The 21606-nt window shown below is 54.3% G+C and overlaps 1 non-coding gene across 1 annotated transcript; it reads right to left on the bottom strand.

Annotated features, from left to right (window-relative positions):
* Positions 1-254: 254 nt before the first annotated feature.
* On the bottom strand, positions 255-20168 carry LOC100988019 (uncharacterized). The gene is made up of 3 exons (XR_611393.4): positions 19878-20168; positions 10713-10881; positions 255-7155 (listed from the first exon to the last, which is right to left on the bottom strand). It is a non-coding gene; the product is annotated as an uncharacterized LOC100988019 (transcript).
* Positions 20169-21606: the final 1438 nt, after the last annotated feature.

Below are 21606 nucleotides of genomic sequence, written 5' to 3'. Positions count from 1 at the left end.
ACTTGACCAACAGCCTGATGCAGGGCTGCTCATTGCCCAGAGACCCCAAAGCAAGAAAAACACACGTTTGCTGCAGGAAGCCATTTCCACGTTGGGGCCATTTGTTATGCAGCCTTGTCACAGCAGTGGCTGACTGATACCTTAGCAACCTCGTTTCCTGTCCCACACCTGCCTCATTCCTTCTGCTTTCTACACAGGTGGCCACCATTATTAGTTTAAAAAGGCGTTTGCTTGGTGAGGAAGAAGAGGGAGAATCAAGCAAAGGCATTTGGACTTTATTCCACAGGCAACGTAGATCAGTGGAAGGTTGATGAAAGGGAAGTTCCATGATGAAATGACCGGGGAATTATTCTATCGGTGCTCCCCAGGCTGCTGGAGAAATGAGGGAGAAAAAACAGACACGGAAAAACCTGGTCATGGTTTTTATTATTTCTCTTAAATTCAGCTCCACCCCGTCTCTTCAAAGAATTTTCCTCTTTGGTTTTAATAATGTGCTTAAGCCACAAGTTGAACAGTCTTCCATCCTCCGAGCTGTCTTCTGGCTGAGGGAGGCTGCTCTGGGCTTGGTGGGCGGTGGAGGAACGGGTAGCAGTTGGGGACTGTGTCGCAGCTGGCCCAGCCACTCTCCCTTTCTTGGGGTGTACTAATCTGACTCCCAGAATGGTGCCGACTCTTTCCAAGGCTTCACATTCCTCCTCCTCTAGCTCGGGGGAAAGTGAGTCCTGATTTAGACTTCTGTAGTCAGGCAAAGAATTTCTGAATGCAGGGGCTACTCCAGGCTGGATTAAAAACCCACTTTCATGCCAGCTGGGTTTCTGACAGAAATGCCACAAGCTGGCACCTGGCAGTGTTACTGGGCTGGCAAAGTCAGAAAACTTTGAATTTGTGCAGCTCACACAGTGCAGCCTTCAGCATTTTACAGACGTGCCCATGTGACTTGCATCTTTGAAAGGGGATGGTGTGGGAAGTCATGTTAGATCACCTCTGATATGATTAGGAGCTAACGGTGTTATTTGAAGTTCCAGCTCAAGTCCAGTCAGGTCACGGTCACTGCCACAGATCAGGAAATCGTGCTGACCTGGATTCCTCGGATCCCCCTTGTCTGTTTAATTGACGGCCACTTTCTCATCAAGGCCATCAGCAGCCAGCACACAGGCTTTTAAAAAATTAAGCCTCAAGAAACAACAATAACAAAGTAAAATCTGTCCTGATTTTTAGGCTTAACCTTTGAAAATGTTCTCTCTCTAAAGAGAAGAGGTGCCTTCAGTCCAGTGAAGAGCGCTGGGCTGCTACCCGAAGCATCTGCACGGGAAGGAAACGAGATGAGTCGGTGACTTGTTGCCACAGGGGCACGCATGGTACACGCAGCACAGCACCAGGAGCTGGAGCAGGCTGCACAGGGCGAAAGTCAACAGGCACACGGTGGGCTTGAGGGGCTTCTGCAGAGGGAGTGGGGGACAGGAGTGACGCCTGGGTGCCAGTCCTGAAGGCACCTCTTCTCTTACATGCTTGGACTGTGTGACCGTGACAAATCCCTCTCCCACTGTGAGGTTCATCCAGAAAATGGGGTGACCTCACAGCCTCCCCGGGGTTCTGTGAGCGTCAAGGGGACACCATGTGGAAACCCCTAGCACCGTGGCTGTTTGTGGGTGCAGAATCGTGTGCACGAAGCGAACAGAGGCTTCCACATGGCCTTCATCTCTGCTTCTTTCGCAAAGCAAACCTTGGCCCCGAGATGACAGCTGCTTTGTGTTTTACACTCTGGGGCTGAGTCTGCTAACTGTCCCATGGTGTCCAGACTCCCCTAACTCCTTTCAGCAATGGAACCTGGCCAACGAGTGTCAGCAGGGCTGCAGCTGGGGTGGCCAGGGGGGTGTGCAGAGACGCCCTCTCCTCGGGACTCGTCCTCATGGAGGAGGCTGCTTGCCATCCGCTCTCATTTCCCACTCCCTCCACCTGCAGCACGGATGTGGGGCTGTTGCCCCTCAGTCACCCAGGTGAGGGTGATGCCCCAGGATGGCAGGGCAATGGGACGGGGGAGCCCGGCCCCGGGCACCCTGGGAGTGCTGTGGACTCTAGGCTGCTGGTGGGAGGGAGTTTTCTAGGGCTGCCTCCAGGGTGCTGGCCACATCCCAGCATCGCACAGGGTTGGTCCTTTTCCCCTCATCCTCATAACACCCAAATGAGGCAAGCACTATTACCTCTGTGAGCGAGGAGACGGAGGCGCACAGAGGTTCACCAGCTATCTAGAAGCACCAGAGCTGGGGCTGGAGCCAGGCTGACTGCCCCGGAGTGTGAGCTTGTGGCCGTGATCAAGCCTGGCTGGCATCTATCACAGTCAGGCACTGTGTGCGGCTCTAGGCATACAAAGGCCAGGTCTGCAGGGGGATGCCAGTCAGAGGGGAAGGGAGACAGGCTGCCCTGAGGACAGCAACGTGGTCAGTGCGTCAGTGCTAGGGCAGGCGGGCGGTGATCTCAGTGGGAGGGACAGGCATCTCCGAGGCAGGGGACGGGTCTGCCAGTGGTCCCAGGTGCTGTGCTTCCTCCCGCACTCCTGCCTTGAGGTTTGTGGCCCCACCTGTCACCTGTCCTTCCTCAGCCTTTTCTGGTCGCCAGAACGCCTCCTTGCGTAGTAGTAGTTACAACTACTGAACCCTAATAGTTACAACTACTGAACACTAATAGTTACAGGAAAATTGTCGGGTGTTAAGTAGAAGTGTAAAATTGAGACTGTTTCCCTGGCATAAAAAGAATTGAACACCAGAGTTGTGGAGAGAAAGACATCTTGGTCATGGAGAAAAAGTTCTGTTTATCTCTTCTTGGAAAACTGGGGAACTCTCGGATGCCACCTTAGAGAAGCCACACAGCTCAAGAGATGTGCTGGGTCTCCACGCAGCAGGGGAAGCAGGAGCAGAGGCAGGGCTGGAGAACAGGAGGAGGAACGTGGCAAGTGTGTGGCTGGCAGCTGGCGAGGCCGCAGTCCATGACGTGGGGGGATTCGGTGGCAGGGGCAGCCTGCAGGGGGCGGCAGTGAGCGGAGCGCACCCTGGGTGGTGAGTGGAGGCCTCAGCTCCAGCCTGGCTCCGGCTTCCCACGTGAACATGGAGGGCTGGCCCCTCGCCTCCCACCCTTTTCCCTCCTGGCGTCTTTGGACGGTTCAGGGCTTCCTAACTTCTCAAAGACTCAGTGTCTTCTTCTGTGGGGGCAGCCTTCACAAAGTGCCACAGACCCGGGGGCTGAAAACAGTGGAAATGTATCCTCCCACAGCTCTGCAGGCTGGACGGCAGAGACCCAGGGGTCAGCAGGCCTGGCTGCTTCTGGAGATTTCGAGGGAGGGTCTGTCCCAGGCCCTCTCTTAGCTGCTGATGCCACTGGTAACTCTTGGCGTCACGTGGCTTATGGATAAATCGCTCCCGTCTCCGTCTCCACTTGGTCTCCCCCAGGTGTCTCTGTGTCTCCTCTGGTCTTAGAAGTGAGAGGTGACAGCGTGCTGGCAGTCCTCACAGCCCTCGCTCGCTCTCGGCGCCTCCTCTGCCTGGGCTCCCACTTTGGCGGCACTTGAGGAGCCCTTCAGCTCGCCGCTGCACTGTGGGAGCCCCTTTCTGGGCTGGCCAAGGCCGGAGCCAACTCCCTCAGCTTGCCGGGAGGTGTGGAGGGAGAGGCGAGGGCGGGAACCAGGGCTGCGCGTGGTGCTTGCGGGCCAGCGCGAGTTCCGGGTGGGCGTGGGCTCGGCGGACCCCGCACTTGGAGTGGCCGGCCAGCCCCACCAGCCCCAGGCAGTGAGGGGTTTAGCACCTGGGCCAGCAGTTGCTGTGCTCAATTTCTCGCCGAGCCTTAGCTGCCTTCCCGCAGGGCAGGGCTCGGGACCTGCAGCCCGCCATGCCTGAACCTCTCCCCGCGCCCCCCCTCCGCCCCCTGCCCCCCGCCCCCCGCCTCCGTGGGCTCCTGTGCAGCCCGAGCCTCCCCAACGAACACTGCCCCCTGCTCCATGGCGCCCAGTCCCATCGACCACCCAAGGGCTGAGGAGTGCAGGCGCACAGCACGGGACTGGCAAGCAGCTCCACCTGCAGCCCCAGTGCGAGATCCACTGGGTGAAGCCAGCTGGGCTCCTGAGTCTGGTGGGAACTTGGAGAACCTTTGTGTCTATCTCAGGGATTGTAAACGCACCAATCAGCGCCCTGTCAAAACAGACCACTCGGCTCTACCAATCAGCACTATGTGGGTGGGGCCAGATAAGAGAATAAAGGCAGGCTGCCCGAGCCAGCAGTTGCAACCCGCTGCAGCCCCCTTCCAAACTGTGGAGGCTTTGTTCTTTCTCTCTTTGCAATAAATCTTGCTGCTGCTCACTCTTTGGGTCCACACTGCCTTTATGAGCTGTAACACTCACCACGAAGGTCTGCAGCTTCACTCCTGAAGCCAGTGAGACCACGAGCCCACCGGGAGGAACGAACAACTCCAGACGCTCTGCCTTAAGAGCTGTAACACTCACGCTAAGGTCTGCAGCTTCACTACTGAGCCAGCGAGACCACGAACCCACCAGAAGGAAGAAACTCTGAACACATCCGAACATCAGAAGGAACAAACTCCGGACACGCCGCCTTTAAGAACTGTAACACTCACCGCGAGGGTCCGCGGCTTCATTCTTGAAGTCAGTGAGACCAATAACCCACCAATTCGGACACAGAAAGACACAGTCATATTGGAGTAGCCCCTGCCCACTCCAGCCTGACCTCAGCCTAACTCATTCCATCAGCAAGGACACTGCTTCTGAATAAGGCCACGCCCTGAGGTTCTGGGGTGAGGACTTCCACATAGCATTTAGGGACACACAATTCAGCTTGTAGCACTCGGTTTCCTCAACTTGGAGGGAAACACTGTTACCCACGCAATAGGGTTTTCGAAAGGATTAAATGATTAATGCATAGAAAGTTCTTTGCACTAGAGCTTGGCCCATCTTAAGAGCCACATCAACATGACCTATTATTACTGATATCTTGGGAAGAGTTTTGTAAGATTCTGTGCCATGTTAAAGGTGAGGTTTGGGCTTGGGAGCTGGCTGGTCTGAGGCCATGGAGACCCAGGTTTTCTGCTTACATCTGGACTAAGGCCTTATGAGACCTCAAGTGTTTAAAAAGCAAACCCTCAAAGTCTGTGTTCGCTTCCCTTTGCCACGGGGGCACAATTGCTGCTCAAGAACCCATTCCCTGGTAACACAGCAGGAGACCAAGCAGGCTGTGCGGGGCCACGGTCACTAACCGGCTCTGGGGCACCCCACGAGCTGCCCCCACCAAGGCCAACTTCCAGCCTCAGAAGAGAAGAGTCTGAACCAGGCGCTAGAGAGATGTGCACGGCCGGCTCGTGTGAGCCAGGAGCCAGCTCCAGCAGAATGTGACTCTGAGAAGAGCCTCTCACCACATGCCCTATCCATGGGGAGTGTTTCCGCTGTATCCCTGTGTCCTATTTCATAATCGGTGGCCGTCACCACTGTATTGCTACTCACGTTGCAGCCTTCAGTCAGCTCCCCTTGTGGGTGCCAATGTGTGTAAGTACAGATTGAGGGTGTCTGGTTTAAAGAGGCCGCCAGGGTGATTCCAATTCATCGCCTTTCGCTTCACTCTTCCCTCCTCAGGTGAGATCCAGTCATGCATTTATTGAGCTACTTTTTGTGTGTGTGTGAGACAGGGTCTTGCTCTGCTGCTCAGGTTGGGGTGCAGTGGCGCCATCATGGCTCACTGCAGCCTCAACCTCCTGGGCTCAAGCGATCCTCTTGTCTCAGCCTCCCGAGTAGCTGGGACTGCAGGTGTGTGCCACCATACCCAGCTATTTTTTTTTTTTTTTTTTTTTGTGGTAGACATGAGGTTTCATTATGTTGTCCAGTCTGATCTTGAACTCTTGCACTCAAGCGATCTGCCCACCTTGGCCTCCCAAGGTACTGGGATTACAGGCGTGAGCCACGGCACCCCCTCTGTTGAGCTCCTATTATGTCTCAAGCACTGTGGAGGGTATGCGGAAACGGAGAGTAACAACCAAACCAAAACAAGGTTCATGCCTGCAGGAGTGTCTTCACCAGCTAGAAAACCCAGGTTCCCACTGGATGACAACCCCAACCCATATCTGGGAGACAATCATGAAGTGTTGAGATGCTAGTTATGAGCAATTAAGGAAGGAAGAGCTCAGAAAGGGCAGGGAACAGAGTGATTAAATGGCCTGGGGTGCTGGGGTAGGATCCAGGGAGCTGGGGCAGAGTGGAAAGGAATAAAGATTCCTGAACAGCTGTTCTCCATCTCTTCACTACTAGAATCCCTTTTAAAAAATTTCTCCCAAGTGTGTTTTCATTTTGAAATGAAATTGTTCCACTAACAAAGAGGACATGAATTAAGAAGAAATTAGTTCTCCCCAGTTCTCACATTCAACAACGAGCTAAGCATCTGGGCAACCCAGAATAACCAATGTCACCACACTAAGTGGATGTCATTTTAGTCAGACGCAAGGACACCTGCTGTTTGTCGGCCCCGCAGTGTGAGTGCTGGGACCTCCGGGGTCTGGGAAACTGTGGGAGGAGCCAGGAGGGCACCAGGCAGTGCCAGTCAGCAGCCAGCCCCAACAGAGGCAAAACGTAGGGCCCTGAGCACCAAGGGGACAGAGGAAGGCAGTCCCAAAGGAAGCGGATGGGGGCACAGTTCCCTGCATTGGCTGTTCTGTGGGGTCCTGGGAAGTAGCTGTGGAACAGTCAAAACAGTGCTCAGTTTGGAGCAGAGGCCCTAGTTCTGGTTTCAGCCCTTGCTAGCTACAAGATCACAGGCAAATTACTGCATTTGTCCAAGCCTCGGCTGGCACATCTGTGAAGCAGGCAGAATGCCAATCGAGCCGCTAATCCTACAGAGCAGGGCGAAGTCTTTTGAAAACAATTAAACCTACAATCGTGTGTTGCTTGGTGAAGGGCATCATTCGGCCTCCTGAGCTGCAGCAGCCCGAGGCAGTCACTGTCCCTACCCTCCTTCCTTAGTGCTGCCTTGGTGATGCCTCTCAGATCTGCCTGCCGCCTCCCTGTGCCTCCTCTGGCTCTGCGCCATCCTCCTCTGGACTGTCTGAGTTGCTTCTGATGATTTGCCAGCCACCTCCATCCATCCAGATATTCTTGGCAATATTGTTCTCCTGAAACAAAAAGATGGTAGTGTCATTCTCTGATCACAACCCGCCCCCCCACCCCCAGCCCCGGTTCCCCTTCCCCACAGGATAGAAGCCTCACATGCTGCCCTGAGCCTCATCTCGCATGCACCTGCACACCTCGGACCCCCAGAAGCTCCAGGAACATGGCTGGTCTTGCCATGGCCCTGTGCTTTGAAGTTTGCCAAAATGTCCTTTCCTGCCTCACTGGCACCCCCAGGCCCAAACTCCCTGTTGACCACCCCCTGAGAGGCAGCTCCTCCATGGAGCTGTCCCATTCCTCAGCACCACACTCGGGTCACGCCTGGAGCCAGCATTGGCCAGACAACCTCGTGCCTCCTTGCCTTCACGGCTGTGGGACCTGTAAGCTTCTCCAGGGCAAAACCATGAGTGCCATGTCTCCCTGCTTCCACCACCGTGGAGTAGCTGCTCCACAAACTGCTCTGTGAGTGCGAGCCCAGCACTGAAGCTCCGTACAAAAGTGATGCCATGGGGTCATGGCGGCGGCATGGTGGCACCGAGTGTGTCAGTGTGTCGCCATTTTGTTAAGGCTTCAGACCCAGGATCTCATTTAATACAACATCACTTCATGGTTAACCATATTTTACAGATAAAAGAAATGGAAGCTCAGGAAAATTAAATCCGTTGCTAACATCTCACTGCTGTGCAGCGGCAGGATTCCAGCTTGGCTTTGCTGACTCCAAAGCCCATGCACATTCATCTCCAGCAGGCCAACTCCTCCTGAACTTGACTCTCTTAGAAAGTGCTGGTTCCAGGCCGGGTGCAGTGGCTCATGTCTGTAATCCCAGCACTTTGCGAGGCCGAGGCAGGAGGGTCATTTGAGCCCAGGAGTTTGAGACCAGCCTGGGCAACATAGTGAGACTCTATCACTATGAAAAAATTTAAAAAAATTTTTAAAAATAACCAGGCATGATGGTGCATGCCCATAGTCCTAGCTGAGGCAGGAGGATTGCTTGAGCCCAGGAGGTTGAGGCTACAGTGAGCTATCATTGCACCACTGTACTCAAGCCTGGGTGACAGAGTAAGACCCAGTCTCTAAAAAAAAAAAAATTTGGCCTGGCGCAGTGGCTCACGCCTGTAATCCCAGCACTTTGGGAGGCCGAGGTGGGCAGATCACTAGGTCAGGAGATTAAGACCATCCTGGTTAACATGGTGAAACCCCGTCTCTACTAAAAATACAAAAAAATAGCGGGGCATGGTGGCACGCACCTATAGTCCCAGCTACTTGGGAAGCTGAGGCAGGAGAATTGCTTGAACCTAGGAGGCAGAGGTTGCAGTGAGCCGAGATCGCGCCACTGCACTCTAGCCTGGGCGAGAGAGTGAGTCTCCGTCTCAAAAAAATTAATTAATTAATTAATTAATTAAATATAAATTGCTGGTTCCCTTTATAGGGTAAGTTCCCTGTTTCTAAGAAAGTTTAAGAATAAAGTATTAATAAGAACTCTCAACCACAGCCCAACACTCCCACCCAACATTATTACTGACTCTTTTCCCTTCACATGGCAGGGATGGGGTAGAGGGGTGACACATCGGAAGGGTTAGGTGGCAGGTCTGTTTCCTCCTCTTGTCCTGTATTTGATGATGAGCCCAGGTGACTCACTGCAGACCTCATGTGGTGGGTGAGTACTAAGTTCTGATATGCCTGGCTGGTCCGTGGTGGCTGGAAGTCACAGAACTCTGGATGAAGCCGAGGGTGGCAGCAGCTGTCCCCAGGGCTAACCCACATGATTTCACATTTGTGAGTGCAAATCCCTTCCGAGAGGGTTTTTATCTGTCCTGCTGGTCCCTGGGGCAGGAGGAACCCTCAGAGGTTGCCCAGGCCCTCTGCTCAGCAGTCACACAAGGCCACTCACTACCTTGTGTGATTATGAGCCGGCTCCCTGGCATGCCATTGTTAGAACATCCTTAAGCAGGGATTATTTTTTCGTGAAGCTGCAATTAAATATTGTAAATTCAGAAACGTGGCTGGAGGAACAATGGGCCTGGAGAACAGGAAGAGATGCAAGTTGGGGTAAGTCACCATTTCACGGTCCTCTGCAACGCGGATGAGATCGCAGCCTCTTTGTCTGCGCCTGTGGATGAGTGCTCTGCAGCTGCTGGCTTTCTGATGTGGGACTGCTGAGCATTCACACACTGATTCACTGGAGCCAAAATACTCACAGCAGAAAATAGTGTTTGCTCAGGGTAACGCCTGCCCCGGAACCTGCCCTAGTCCTCCTCTTCCAGACAATGCCATTCCCAGCCATGTGAAGAAAAAACCCCACGCTATTGTTCCCAGAAGACACCTTCAGAAAGAAACCTGCCTGGTGAGCACCGCCAAGCAAAGATGGCGGGAGGCACCTGCGTACCCGGTCACCCGAGTCCCCAGCATGCAGAGGCCCTGCAGGCAGGTGGGAAGCCGGGCCTGTTCTCAGCACCTCTCTCCTGGTCCCGGGTTCTCCTCCTCCCTAGGATTACTTAGGAAGAAAGTGTTTCACACAAAGACCAGACACAGGCTCGGTGTTGGTGCTTTGGGTAGAAAGGTTGAAGTTGGCCAGGTGGGTAAGGCTGCGCCGTTATGGAACGCCGGGCAAAGTCCATCATGGGGGGAAATGAGAAATCGCCGGCCACCTTTCAACGGCTCCTGGGACATCTATCCGCAGGCAGAGCCACACCGCAAAGAATCCCCAGGGATTCCTTCCAGGTATCATCTAAAGATCACCCATCTCAGTGCAAAACCGTGCTTTTCCCAAAGCAAGTCTGGAAAAGGTCTTTCAAACCCGGTCTGTGCAAAATGGCATTTCCATCGTTGTCACCAAAGACAGCAGCAAAACGCCTGGCATCTGATAGAAATATCAGTTCTGACTGCGCTGGTGAGGTGGCAGGAGAAGGCCCTCCCTCGCTCTGTGGGTCGCCCCTGAGCTTCCGAGGAAAGCCATTTGGTTGATATCTAAGGAAAATTTGATCTCGTGCTGCTAGGGCTATTGGCACAAAATGGGGATTCCAGAGAAAGCATCACTAATTTAAAATTGAATTTTAAATTGTCTTGTCCATCTTTCAAAGCCCAGCCCAATTCCTAAAGCAACACATAACTGGTTTTTCATACTTTCCATGAAAAACAAATGCACATATTTTATACTGTTTCTTCTAAGCAATGGTAAATGGCTCTTTTCTTTTGACTTTTTGGATTTTTACCCTTTTTTCCAATGCTTAGGACGGAAATTCCAGAAACCTTACAGAATTACACAGTACTCTAATTTCCCATTTGGGGAGCCCTTTAGAAAGTGCGCTGACTTTTGAAAGCTGCAATCTGAGAGTATTCTGTCTCTAGGGTCAAACTCTCATGGACATGGGCCCCACAGGGGGAAGCGAGGCTGAGGTCTGTTCCCTGCAGGTGGGCTGGACACGGGGCCCTGGGCGGCAAGGAGGCTCACGGCTCTCCTCACGTATCTCCAACCTGGGACCGCTCTGGCCATCCTCCCCACCCCTGTGCAGAGCTCTGGGTACCCCCAGCTCTCCCTCACGGTGTCCTGATCTTTACTCACCTGGACACACTGCACAGATTTCAGAAACAGGACTCTGCAGAGAAGGCATCTCCTGCCCCGAGGGAGTGGGTTTGCAGGGGTACCACATCAGCCCTTAACGGGGGAGGGTTTTAGGTGGGTCCTCTTGGCCTCCTAGGTCTCAACATGTTCATAACTGGGCTGGGCCCACCTAAAATAAACAGACTGCTTTAACTCCCTCAATTTATCACGAGGTCTAATATGAACATAGAAAAGGAAAGAAGCATTTGGGTATCGAATGACTGCACATTTTCTGAAGTCATCGCCATTTCGAGCTTAGGTTCCTTAAACGTTTGACTCCAGGCCGTTCACATGTTGGCTTCAGGGACTGCACTGGCTACGCTTTCTCTGCAATATTATCCACAGCTGTAGAACCTGTGGTTGTGAAGGAGGATGCATTATTAATCCTGCCTCCCAGGCTGTGCATATTGAAACCAGCTCTCCGACATCTTAGACTCCAGCAGGCACGGACCCTTTCAAGACGGTAGGATTTTGAGCTCAGTTACGTGAACTGTGAACTCTCAGCCACGCCAGCATTAGGTTAGTATACAGCCCTTGTACACAGGGTGTCACGCTCATATTTTAATGAAATTGGGAGATAAATGCATTATGCTTTTCTTCTTTTTTTTTTTTTTTTTGTTGTTGTTGTTTTGGGACAGGATCTTGTTCTGTTACTCAAGCTGGAGTGCAGTGGTGTGATCAGGGCTCGCTGCACCCTTGACCTCCCAGGCTCAGGTGATCCCCCCACCTCAGCCTCCCTTGTAGTTGTGACTACAGGCACACGCCACCACACAACACCACAAATTGTTGTATTTTTTTTGGAGAGACGGGGTTTTGCTATGTTGCCTGGGCTGGTCTCAAACTTCTAGACTCAAGAGATCCACCTGCCTCAGCCTCCCAAAGTGCCTTTTTGTGGTATTTACCAAGAAATACTATACTGTGAATTTTTTTCTTAATGATTTTTTCCCACTCAAACATACGCAATTTATGAAGACACACTGTTCTCAAGAAATAATGTTAGCCAGGCACAGTGGCCCACACCTATAATCCCAGCACTTTGGGAGGCTGAGGTGGGTGGATCATGTGAGGTCAGGAGTTCGAGACCAGACTGACCAACATGGCAAAACCCCATCTCTATTAAAAATACAAAAATTAGCCGGGCATGCTGGTGCGCTCCTGTAATCCCAGCTACTAGGGAGGCTGAGACAGAAGAATCGCTTGAACCTGGGAGGCGGAGGTTGCAATGAGCCCAGATCACACCACTGCACTACAGCCTGGGCAACAAGAGCGAGACTCCATCTAAAAAATAAAAAAGAAAGAAAAAAAGAAGAAATAATGTTGAATTTGTTTGGATGTGAATGTCTTTAGTCACCAACATTGATGAGAACCCTCCTTGCCCTTGGCACATAATGCAGTGAGTTGAGCTGTGGTTTGAGTGAGAAGCATGTTGGTGCCTCTGTCCACGCATCTCTGAATCTCTGGCTGTGGCTCCCTTGAAGCTGGGAAGTGCTGATGGCCATGGGCACTCAACAAGCGGATTCCTAAGCTTTAGGCCAAGGTGCTTCTGCTCAGATTTCCCATCCTATTTCATGGTATAAACATGACCAGAGGACTTCACAGAGATAAATGAGAGAGTTTGGCTCTCCCTTGCTTAGTTCAAAGAGCACATAATTTCAGCAGCTGATGTAAGCAGTGACAGCTTCATCTGTGCCAGCCCGTCACTGCCACCTCCCACTTAATATATGACCATTCATACAGCCCAGTCCTCTAAAGAAGGCAGAAATTGAGCATTTCACCTGAATCTTTCCAGAATTGGTGGTGCATACTGTGTGGTTCCAGGGGACAGATGGGCCCTGACTCCAAAGTCCTTTCAGGGCATCTTTCCTGATCTTCTCCCACTAGGCAGCTGCTCTCCAAGCATCCTCCCAGCTTGGACGCTTGTACCTGGTCCATGTTCCTGGGAAGCAAGCCCCACCCCCCCCAACCCCAGCGTGTCCACCTGGTGCTGCCTTGCTGGGATGTGGCACCCATGCCTGTCGTGCTCTGGGAGCCCCTCTACGTACGGAGGATCTGGCTTGTGTCTAGGAGGAGAAGAGGCTCCATGGCCAGTGCCTCTTAGCCAGGGCAGCACCAACCTGGCCTGAAGGTTGACTTCAGCATAGAAGTTGAGGATTGGCCAGCTTTGGCATCAGGAAACCTGGATTCAAATTCTGGCTCCATGCCCTGCCACCTGGTGACCCCCCTACAAATGATCTGTCCTCTCCACTTTAAAATGGGGAACTACGCTTCTTCACCGCACACAAGAGACACACTTCCCAAGGTTTGGGTCAGGGCTGCCTGCCCCTCCCTGCCCGCTCCCATCTGACCCCAGAGGACGTGGCATGGCCTCAGGTTCCAGGGGCTCGCCTCACTGCCACCCATGACCTTGAGCAGCTCATTTCCTTCCTGGGGCTTTGTTCTTCCCCTTCTCTGGGAAGGGTGGACGCTACAGCAGCCCTGGCCCACCTGCCCCACCTGCCCCGCTGCTGGGCAGCAATGAACACAGCACAGTCTGCACACAGGAAGAGCTCAGGGAACCCGGTTACTAGAGGACCCCCAAAGGCTCACTGAGGCCAGCTGTAGACTGCCTTTGGCTTCCGGGAGCCACTGAGGGCAGCAGCCAATCGTCTGATGGGGGGCACCGCTGCAGCTCCTGGGGCTGACAGAGATCACAGGAGGGATGCTGTCACTGAGCTGGGACAACCACAGGGGCCGGGGGAGTGCACACACCTTCTACAGTCTTCACTGTGAAAGCCACCAGTCCTGCAAGGGAAAGCCCAGCAGGCCCAGACTAGAAGGATGGGGCACAGGTGCAGAGGAGGCCTTCTCTGGTCAACCCCTGCCCTCCTCTGAGCCCTGGGAAAGGCTCAGCCTTTGCGGAGCTTCCCTCCCTTCCAGGAACTCCTACCGCCTGGCACACTCTCCATGACACTGAGCCCTTGCCCTCCCCTTGGTGCTTCTTGTCAGTGGCTTTGTCTTCCTAACTGGACTGAAAAATTTGCAGGTATGACTCATTAGTACAAACCTGTGGATTGATGAAATCAGTAAGAGTGGGAGAGTAAGCAGCTATCAGGTAACTCATTGGACCACTGAGGACTTTAGTTTCTTCTTCTGGAAACTGATGGGATTGGAGGAGTGTCTGCTTTTTGTTTCTAGGGCCATAGAGTGGGCACACCCTGGAGATGCCTATGCTTTCTTTTTTTATCTTAATTCTCCCCTTGACAAAGGCTGGCCTATTCTTTTTTTTTTTTTTATCTTAATCTATTTTATAGTTTAGATAAACTCCACCTAATGCTTCTTCATCCAATGGCCACATGGCCCCAGGAACCTGAGACCAAAAGGCTTTTCTACTACCAAAATTGCAGTCCCAATAAGAATGCATTGTTTTTAGACACAAGGGGACTGAAGGAAAGACAAAACATGAATGACAATCAAAGGGACCACCCTTAGCCACAACAGCACCCCCAGAATTCCCACCTGATGAAGGCACCTGTTCGCCCCATCTTCAGATATAAAATGTCAAACATTTTGAGCTAATGAGCTATTATAAAAGGGCCCTTAAAATAAGCTACTTGAAAACACCTTTTGACAGGCTGAAGCCCACGTGGTCTAATTCCCGATCCAGTTCTTTCCCACACTGATGAAAGGCAGTGTGTTCTGGTCTAAACAACTAAAACCTTTTGCCCCAGGTTGTTTACTTTGTAGCAAGCCTGCCCCCAAGGACCACTCACTTTGAGGACAACAGATGGCTATTGTACACAGCTTCAAACTTTTCAAAGTACTTTCCATTTTCCCCCATTGGTTCATCTCAACAACCCCATACGGGAGGTTTTAGTAGCCCTATTCTGCAGATGAGAGGACAAGGCCTGCCTGAGAGATGCCGTGATGAGACCTGGCTCTGCCCAAGCACCCGCTGCCTAGATCCTGGCAGCCAGGACTCCAGCTGCACACACCCTCTCCCTGGGCTGGGCTCCTCCTGACACAGCCACCCAAGTGCTGCCCTCAGCCCCTCTGTGGGAGGCACAGAATCTGCGTGGATCTACCCCCAGCGTGCAGACTGCCCCCACCCCACATGAGCTGCAGTGCTTATTCCCCTGGGTGGAGATGGGCGGAGGTGGCCACCGAGCAGTCAAGCTAAGTGGATTCCCCAGGAGCAAGGCCTTGGCTTTGGCCCACGATTGCCCCTCACCCCCACAGCACAGCCCACGCTCCGGCAGACACTGGCCTGGTGCGTCCCGGGCCCTCCACACATCTGTTTCCTCATCTGCAAAATGGGGGTGATCTCAGGCCACCCTCACAGATGTGTCCTGAGGACCGAAGGAGTTCGTTGCACGTGGGAAGTGTGCACACACATCCGGCCCTTGTGCCTGCCGCCTCAGCGTTTGAATTATGGCATCCGTCATTTCTGCAGGCATGCATTCATGCAGCATCTGTGTCTGCACAGCTGCGGGCCTGCATCCCTATGATTAGATCCATGCTCAAGTTCATGTGAACTGCAAGCACAAAGGTTCTAGCAGGGAGGGAAGATCACTCATCCAAGTCCGCCCAAGACTGGGGAAAGCCCAGCAAACTCTTTGGGAGGCGAAGGGGTCCTATCTGAGATCGTGGCCTTGGGAAATTACCCACAGCCTGAGGCATCATTCTGCGGTTTGGGATTGAGATGGCTTTCAGAAGTCATCTCCCAGGGCTGCAGAGGGAGGGGCTCGCGGCCAGTTGTTCTAGCTGCTTTCCGTCTGCAGCACCACCCCTCTGATGGCAGCATCTGGATCCCCGCACGTGACGGCTGGAATCCTAAATGTTCTGGGTTTGTGGTAACTTGTCTGGATTTTAACCTACATCTCTTCCTTCCTCATTGCAACAAGACTTCTCTTCTTGTCCCTGTCTATGGAGTTGAGGGTGGGAAGGATGCTTTGATTCAATGCTACCCTATGCCATGTCTTTTTGGAATACAACTTCCAGGCAAAGGGGAGAGCTTCCTCATCCCCGTGGACAGAGAGGTGACCAGGGTTGCATTCACACCCATTTGTTAAGCACCTGCTGCCTGCAGGCCTGTGAAACACCCTGTTGTCCTGGAGATACAGAGACAAGAGGCCTAGCCTCTAGGATTCGACATCGGGGACAGGCCCAGAAACACAACATGGCAGCACACTGTGGCTGGGGTGGAGGCAGAACTCGGTGCTGGCTGCTGCAGGGACACGGAGGAGGGACGCCCTTCTCAGCCTGGAGCTGGGAGGAGGCTGGGGAGCAGTGCCAGGAAAGGTGTCCCTGGGGATGAGAGCTTCTGTTTCTATTCCAGATTCCCGGACTCACAGAGCAGAGGGGAGGCTTTGTGCTCATGGCTTTTTGACACTTTCAAAAAACAAACAAGAAAAAGACGGCATGGTCTCTGGAAGAAGTGGAGGAGTGACTCATAGGTGTCTCCCTTCTGCCTGTCTCTAGGCACCTGGGGCCACCAGAGTGCTTCTGCCCTGGGCTTTGAGGGAAGCTGATCACCTGGGTCTTCCTGGCAGGAACTAGCAAGTAGGGGCAGTTTTCAGGGGGTGGAGACCCCAAAGATAACATTGGTCTCAATCTTGATGCTGTTTAGAACCACCCAAAGAGCCAAAGCTCCCAGGTGGTGAGAGACAGGACTAGCTGGATTTCCCAGGCTGACTAAGAATCCCTAAGCCTAGCTGGGAAGGTGACGGCGTCCACCGCTAAACACGGGGCTTGCAACTTAGCTCACACCCGACCAATCAGGTAGTAAAGAGAGCTCACTAAAATGCTAATTAGGCAAAAACAGGAGGTAAAGAAATAGCCAATCATCTATTGCCTGAGAGCACAGCGGGAGGGACAATGATGCGGATATAAACCCAGGCATTCGAGCTGGCAATGGCTACCCTCTTTGGGTCCCCTCCGTTTGTATGGGAGCTCTGTTTTCATTCTATTAAATCTTGCAACTGCCCACTCTTCTGGTCCGTATTTGTTATGGCTGGAGCTGAGCTCTCACTCGCTGTCCACCACTGCTGTTTGCCGCCGTTGCAGACCCGCCGCCGACTTCCATCCCTCCGGATCCAGCAGGGTGTCCACTGCGCTTCTGATCCAGCGAGGCGCCCATTGCCGCGCCCGATCGGGCTAAAGGCTCGCCATTGTTCCTGCACGGCTAAGTGCCCGGGTTCATCCTAATCGAGCTGAACACTAGTCGCTGGGTTCCACGGTTCTCTTCTGTGACCCACGGATTCTAGTAGAGCTATGACACTCACCACATGGCCCAAGGGTTCATTCCTTGGAATCCGTGAAGCCAAGAAGCCCAGGTCCGAGAGCAAGAGGCTTGCGGCCGTCTTGGAAGCCGCCCGCCACCATCTTGGGAACTCTGGGAGCAAGGACCCCCGCCCCCAACAGTGACACTCAGCCTTGCTCTTAGAACTCACGTACCCTGTATCTTGTTTGATCTTCAGCCCATTGGGTACTTAGGATACCAAATGGCCTTCCCATCTCGCAGAGGAGAAAGCCGATTCCTGGAGGCCAAGTGAATTCCCAAACACCGTAGACAGAGCAGGAGCCAGGCGTGGGGTCTGAGGTTTGCAGGTCCAGCACCTGCCCCTTCTCCACTCCGAGTCAGGGGACACAACCTGAAGTCCTGGCTGTGTGCTGCCCGGCATGTAGACCCAGTGGAGATGCTGCCAAAATGAGCAATTGAGGGTTCCCCGGAGCACCTCTCTTCTGAGCCCCAAATCTCCTCCAGCTATTGTCCCCATGCGCCCGTCGTTGGTGCTGCTGTGCTGCAGCCCTGGCTGGACCTGGATTCTGGTTCAATGCGGGCGCAGGGACAGGGTGCTCCAGGGTGTGAGGGCCCAGGAGGGCGTCAGGGGTACACCAAGCAGTGGGGAGAGCAGCAATAGAGCATCCCCACTTTTCTCCAAGTGCTCTCCTTCAGGAGCCGGGATGGGAAGGGCAGACACGCACCATGTGAGAGCCACATGGCGAAGGCAGAGGTGGCTTTGGGATGCTGCACCTCTGAGCCCAGGGAGCAAGCGTTCTTGGAGACAGCAGAGGCCAACAGGGTGGGAAGGGCCCTGCCCACGCCTGGACTTTGGACTCCGGTCCTGTGGGGGAACACATTCCTGTTGTGTAGGCCCCCCGGTTTGTGGCACTTCGCTAAGGCAATGCCAGGAAGCTGATGCAGATGGGTAAAGTGACAATTAGACAGTGATTCCCCACCAGGTGAGCAGGACTGGGGAGGCTGGGGAGGCTGGGGAGATGGCCCAGTCCACCTCCAGCACCCACCGCTGCTGAGAAGCCAGGCAGGAGGCAGTGGAGGGGAGGCGTTGAGAAGCGTGGGGACAAGCAGGTCTGGACCCTGCTCCGCAGACCAGACACCCCCCAGAGACACCCCCCAGAGAAGGCGGGCGTGGGAAAAGAGGCTAGGCTGGAACTACACCTGGGTGCCCCTCCTGGGAAGCAGGGGGTTTGTGAACACCTCCAAGCGGCCTCTCTGAAGCTGTGCTGTGGCTCTCGGCCTCCCCAGCCCCTGCTGGTGTGAAGAACACAGAAAGGGGTTGGAATAATCTAGCAGCTGCTTGCTGTCCCAGGCTGGCCAGCCCCCACAAAGTGTCCCCATCTGGCCCCAGCCTGCACAGGCAGCGCTAGCAGCCCCCCGTGAGTAATTTGCAGGCTCGGTTGGATGGGCAGAGCCCAACCAACTTCAGCCAGTGGAGGGAAGGCCTTGGCCTCTGCATAGTGGGGACAGCTCAAGGCCAAATATTCCCATCAAATCCTGAAACGCCTCTGCCCAGCCCGGCCACCCGAGACTGCACCCAGCCAGGAGCACTCCCCAGAGAGCCCACACACGCTTCCAGGTCTTCTCCCCAGCCTGCCAACTCAGTCTCAGCATCACTGGTTTCATTTCACTTAAAAAAAATTTTGTTTCAATTTAGCTTCATTTGGTCATTTTAAAGAATAAGTTGTCTGTGCCCCCAGGTAGGGTTATTTTCTATGTTGCCCATCCTCTGCATAAGGCGTCACTGTCCCTGGGAATATACAGGGATTCTATGCCTGGCCTCGGAAATTGAAATGAAATAAATTTGCACCATGAGAGAGTAGGTCCAACTCTGCACAAATTAAAACAAAACACAACAAAAAATGTTTCAGCCAGAAGTAACATTCGACATGGTCTACCCCCATCAGCTCCTTTTACAGGTGAGGAAGTGGAGGCCTAAAAAGCTGGGAGGACTTGCTCAAGGTTATGCTCAAGGTTACATCCACCTCTTCCTGCAGGGTAGAGGCTGGAGGGTCTCAGAAAGGCTCCCTCCCTCCCTTCCTGCTTCACAGCTGGGGACTGGAGGCCCAGATCCAGACCCAGAAGCTGGAAAGAAATCCCAGGTTGTGAGGCCCGTCCTCCCACTCAGCCCCCAACTCTAGGCCTGGGACCCTCCACAGCCCTCCAGGCACCAGGGGACCAGTCGGGATGGAACCAGCCCCTCAAGACCCAGGGTCACTTCCTAGCAAGTCCCTCCTTATCTGGGTTGCCTATACCCCCCACCTTGCCTTCCCCAGACCCTGTGCTAGGGACCCCTGCCTCAGGAAGTGAGCCCTGCTGAACAGATGGGGGGCGGCATTTGTGGCTCGCGGCCTCTTTCTCTGTCCCTCCCTCCCGGCCTGCCCCCTGCCCTTCGAAGAAATTGAATTCCAAGGAGGAAGAGGGGAGAAAGAACGCCCAAACCCCTGCCTTCTCACTGCATAAATACCTCAATCCCGGGTCCTCCGGAGCCTGCCTGGAGCCTGCCAGCCGCTGCCTGCGGTCCTGCCCACAGCCTGAGGTCCCGGCCTGCACCTCCTCATAAGCCCACACTGGCGGTGCCATGCCATGGGCTCCCCTGGGCTCCCTCTGCCGCCCAGCCTGCCCCGCACACTCCACTCGCGCCGCCCGCCCTTTGCTGCAGGACGGGGCCAGCCAGGGCAATTCTCCGCAGCCCAGAGCTCTTGTCCCTTGAATCCTGCCGGTGGAGCAGGGGGCAAGGGGGAGCCAGGCACGCCCAGCCCCGGACCCGCAAGCAGGCACCCTCGGGGCGGCGGTCCGCACAGGGCAGGGGCTGCTGAAGACCCGCGGCCCCCACCCCCGACACTCACCGCGCGGTGCCCAGCGCGCACCAGGGCTCCCATCAAGTCCTCTCGGAGCCCGCAGCAGGCTCCCACTTCTGTTTTTCTCTGACAGCCATGCAGGCAGCAGGCCTTCAGCCAGGCTCCCCGCCGCGCTTCCACGCACGCACACTCACAGTCACGCTCGTGCACACTCGCACGCACACGCACGCTCACGCTCATGCACACTCACACTCACATTCGTGTACATGTACACATTCACACCCTCACGCACACTCAAACTCACGCTCACGCACACTCACGCTCGTGCACGCGCACGCATACACACGTCCGCGCTCACACGGACACAAGAACTCGCCCCGCTGCGCGCCTGGCTCCCGGGACGCCTGGAGCTGGGGAGCGAGGGCCCCGGACGCCTGTAGCCGCCAGGGGGAGGCCGGAGGGGCAGACGGGTGCAGAGAGCAGCCGGAAAGGCAGTGCCCGGCCACCAAGAGGCCAATTACTTGAGGGGCCTGAGGTGTGGAGCCCAGGCCGAAGACCCTGGGTCCGAGAAGGCAGCGGCCAGGAGGCCGCCCTAGAGCCTCGGGAGCGGGCGGGGGAAGGGGGATGTCCACGGAGACCAGAGTTGGTGGCTCTGACCGAGGAGGGCCTCGGGCTCCCCACGCCACTTGGCAGGGCTGGGGACACGCGCCCTCTCCCCCCTCTCCCTGGGGCCGCGCAGGGCTGTACCCGGGCTCTGCCCAGATCCCCTCGGAGCGGAAGGTGCAAGTTGGCTTTTGTCTGACCCGGTCAGACAGAGCCGTTCTGTGGGATAAAGGCTTAACGCTCCGTGAACACGCAGAAAAAGCTCCGCGCTGGCCCTCTGACAATCCCATTGTCTCGGGCCTGAGCCCGGCGGTTTGGTCTGAAAGCGCCAAGTTCATGACATTTCAAAGAGCAATGATACTGGGAGAGGGGGGTGGGCAGGGGAGGGAGGGGTGTGCAGGAGAAATACATTCCTAAAATACGAAGTAACAGTATTTGACTCCTTCGCCACCGCATTCCTCATCTCAGCCGCCTGCCCCACCCTCCACGAACCCATTCAGACCAAATCCCCTTCTCCAGCCCCGTGTGGACCCAGAGCCAGGCTGAAAAAGTCAGGATCACCAGGGACTGCGGTTTGGAAGGTGAAGGTGTGAAAAGATGCCCAAGTAGCTGCGTGGAAGCTTCCTGGAATGTCAGCAGAGTGACAGCAGCCGTTTAGCACGAGCTCCCATCGTCTGCACTGCCCCACAAGATAAGAATTTGCCAAAAAGGACTTTAGGTGCCCACATGAGTTTATTTTAGAGAGCTAGAGTGTTACTGTTTTCTTTCATTTGTATTACTGTTCGTACTATATCCTTTAAAAAAAACTATTTTCTGAGTCAGGAAGCAAAGGAGCTTCCATTTTTAGTGTTTAATTTGTTTAATGTGCCTCGGCAAAAGCAAATAATTCCTGAGAGAAGGCAGAATCCTCAGGAAATTGAATGGGTTTTGTCTCCAGCGAAGTTTCCCTTGAGTGATTTCGTTTGCTTTCTGTCTCGCCAAGCAGGCTCTGCACTGGGACCTCCAGCAGGCTGGGGCCAGGCTGGGCAGTCTGCAGCCCCTCTCCCCACCTTAGGTGGTGAGGCTTCTCTGATCCTCAGCCCACTGGCCAGGTAAACTGTGCTCCCGAAGAACAAAACGTAGCCTTGTAGAGTCATTCTAATGCGAGGAGAAAATAGGATTAGGCCAGAGTGTC

The sequence above is a fragment of the Pan paniscus genome, chromosome 6, assembly GCF_029289425.2.
Source record: "Pan paniscus chromosome 6, NHGRI_mPanPan1-v2.0_pri, whole genome shotgun sequence".
NCBI classification, from domain to species: Eukaryota; Metazoa; Chordata; class Mammalia; order Primates; family Hominidae; genus Pan; species Pan paniscus.
This window is presented reverse-complemented; position numbering and strand designations above follow the sequence as displayed.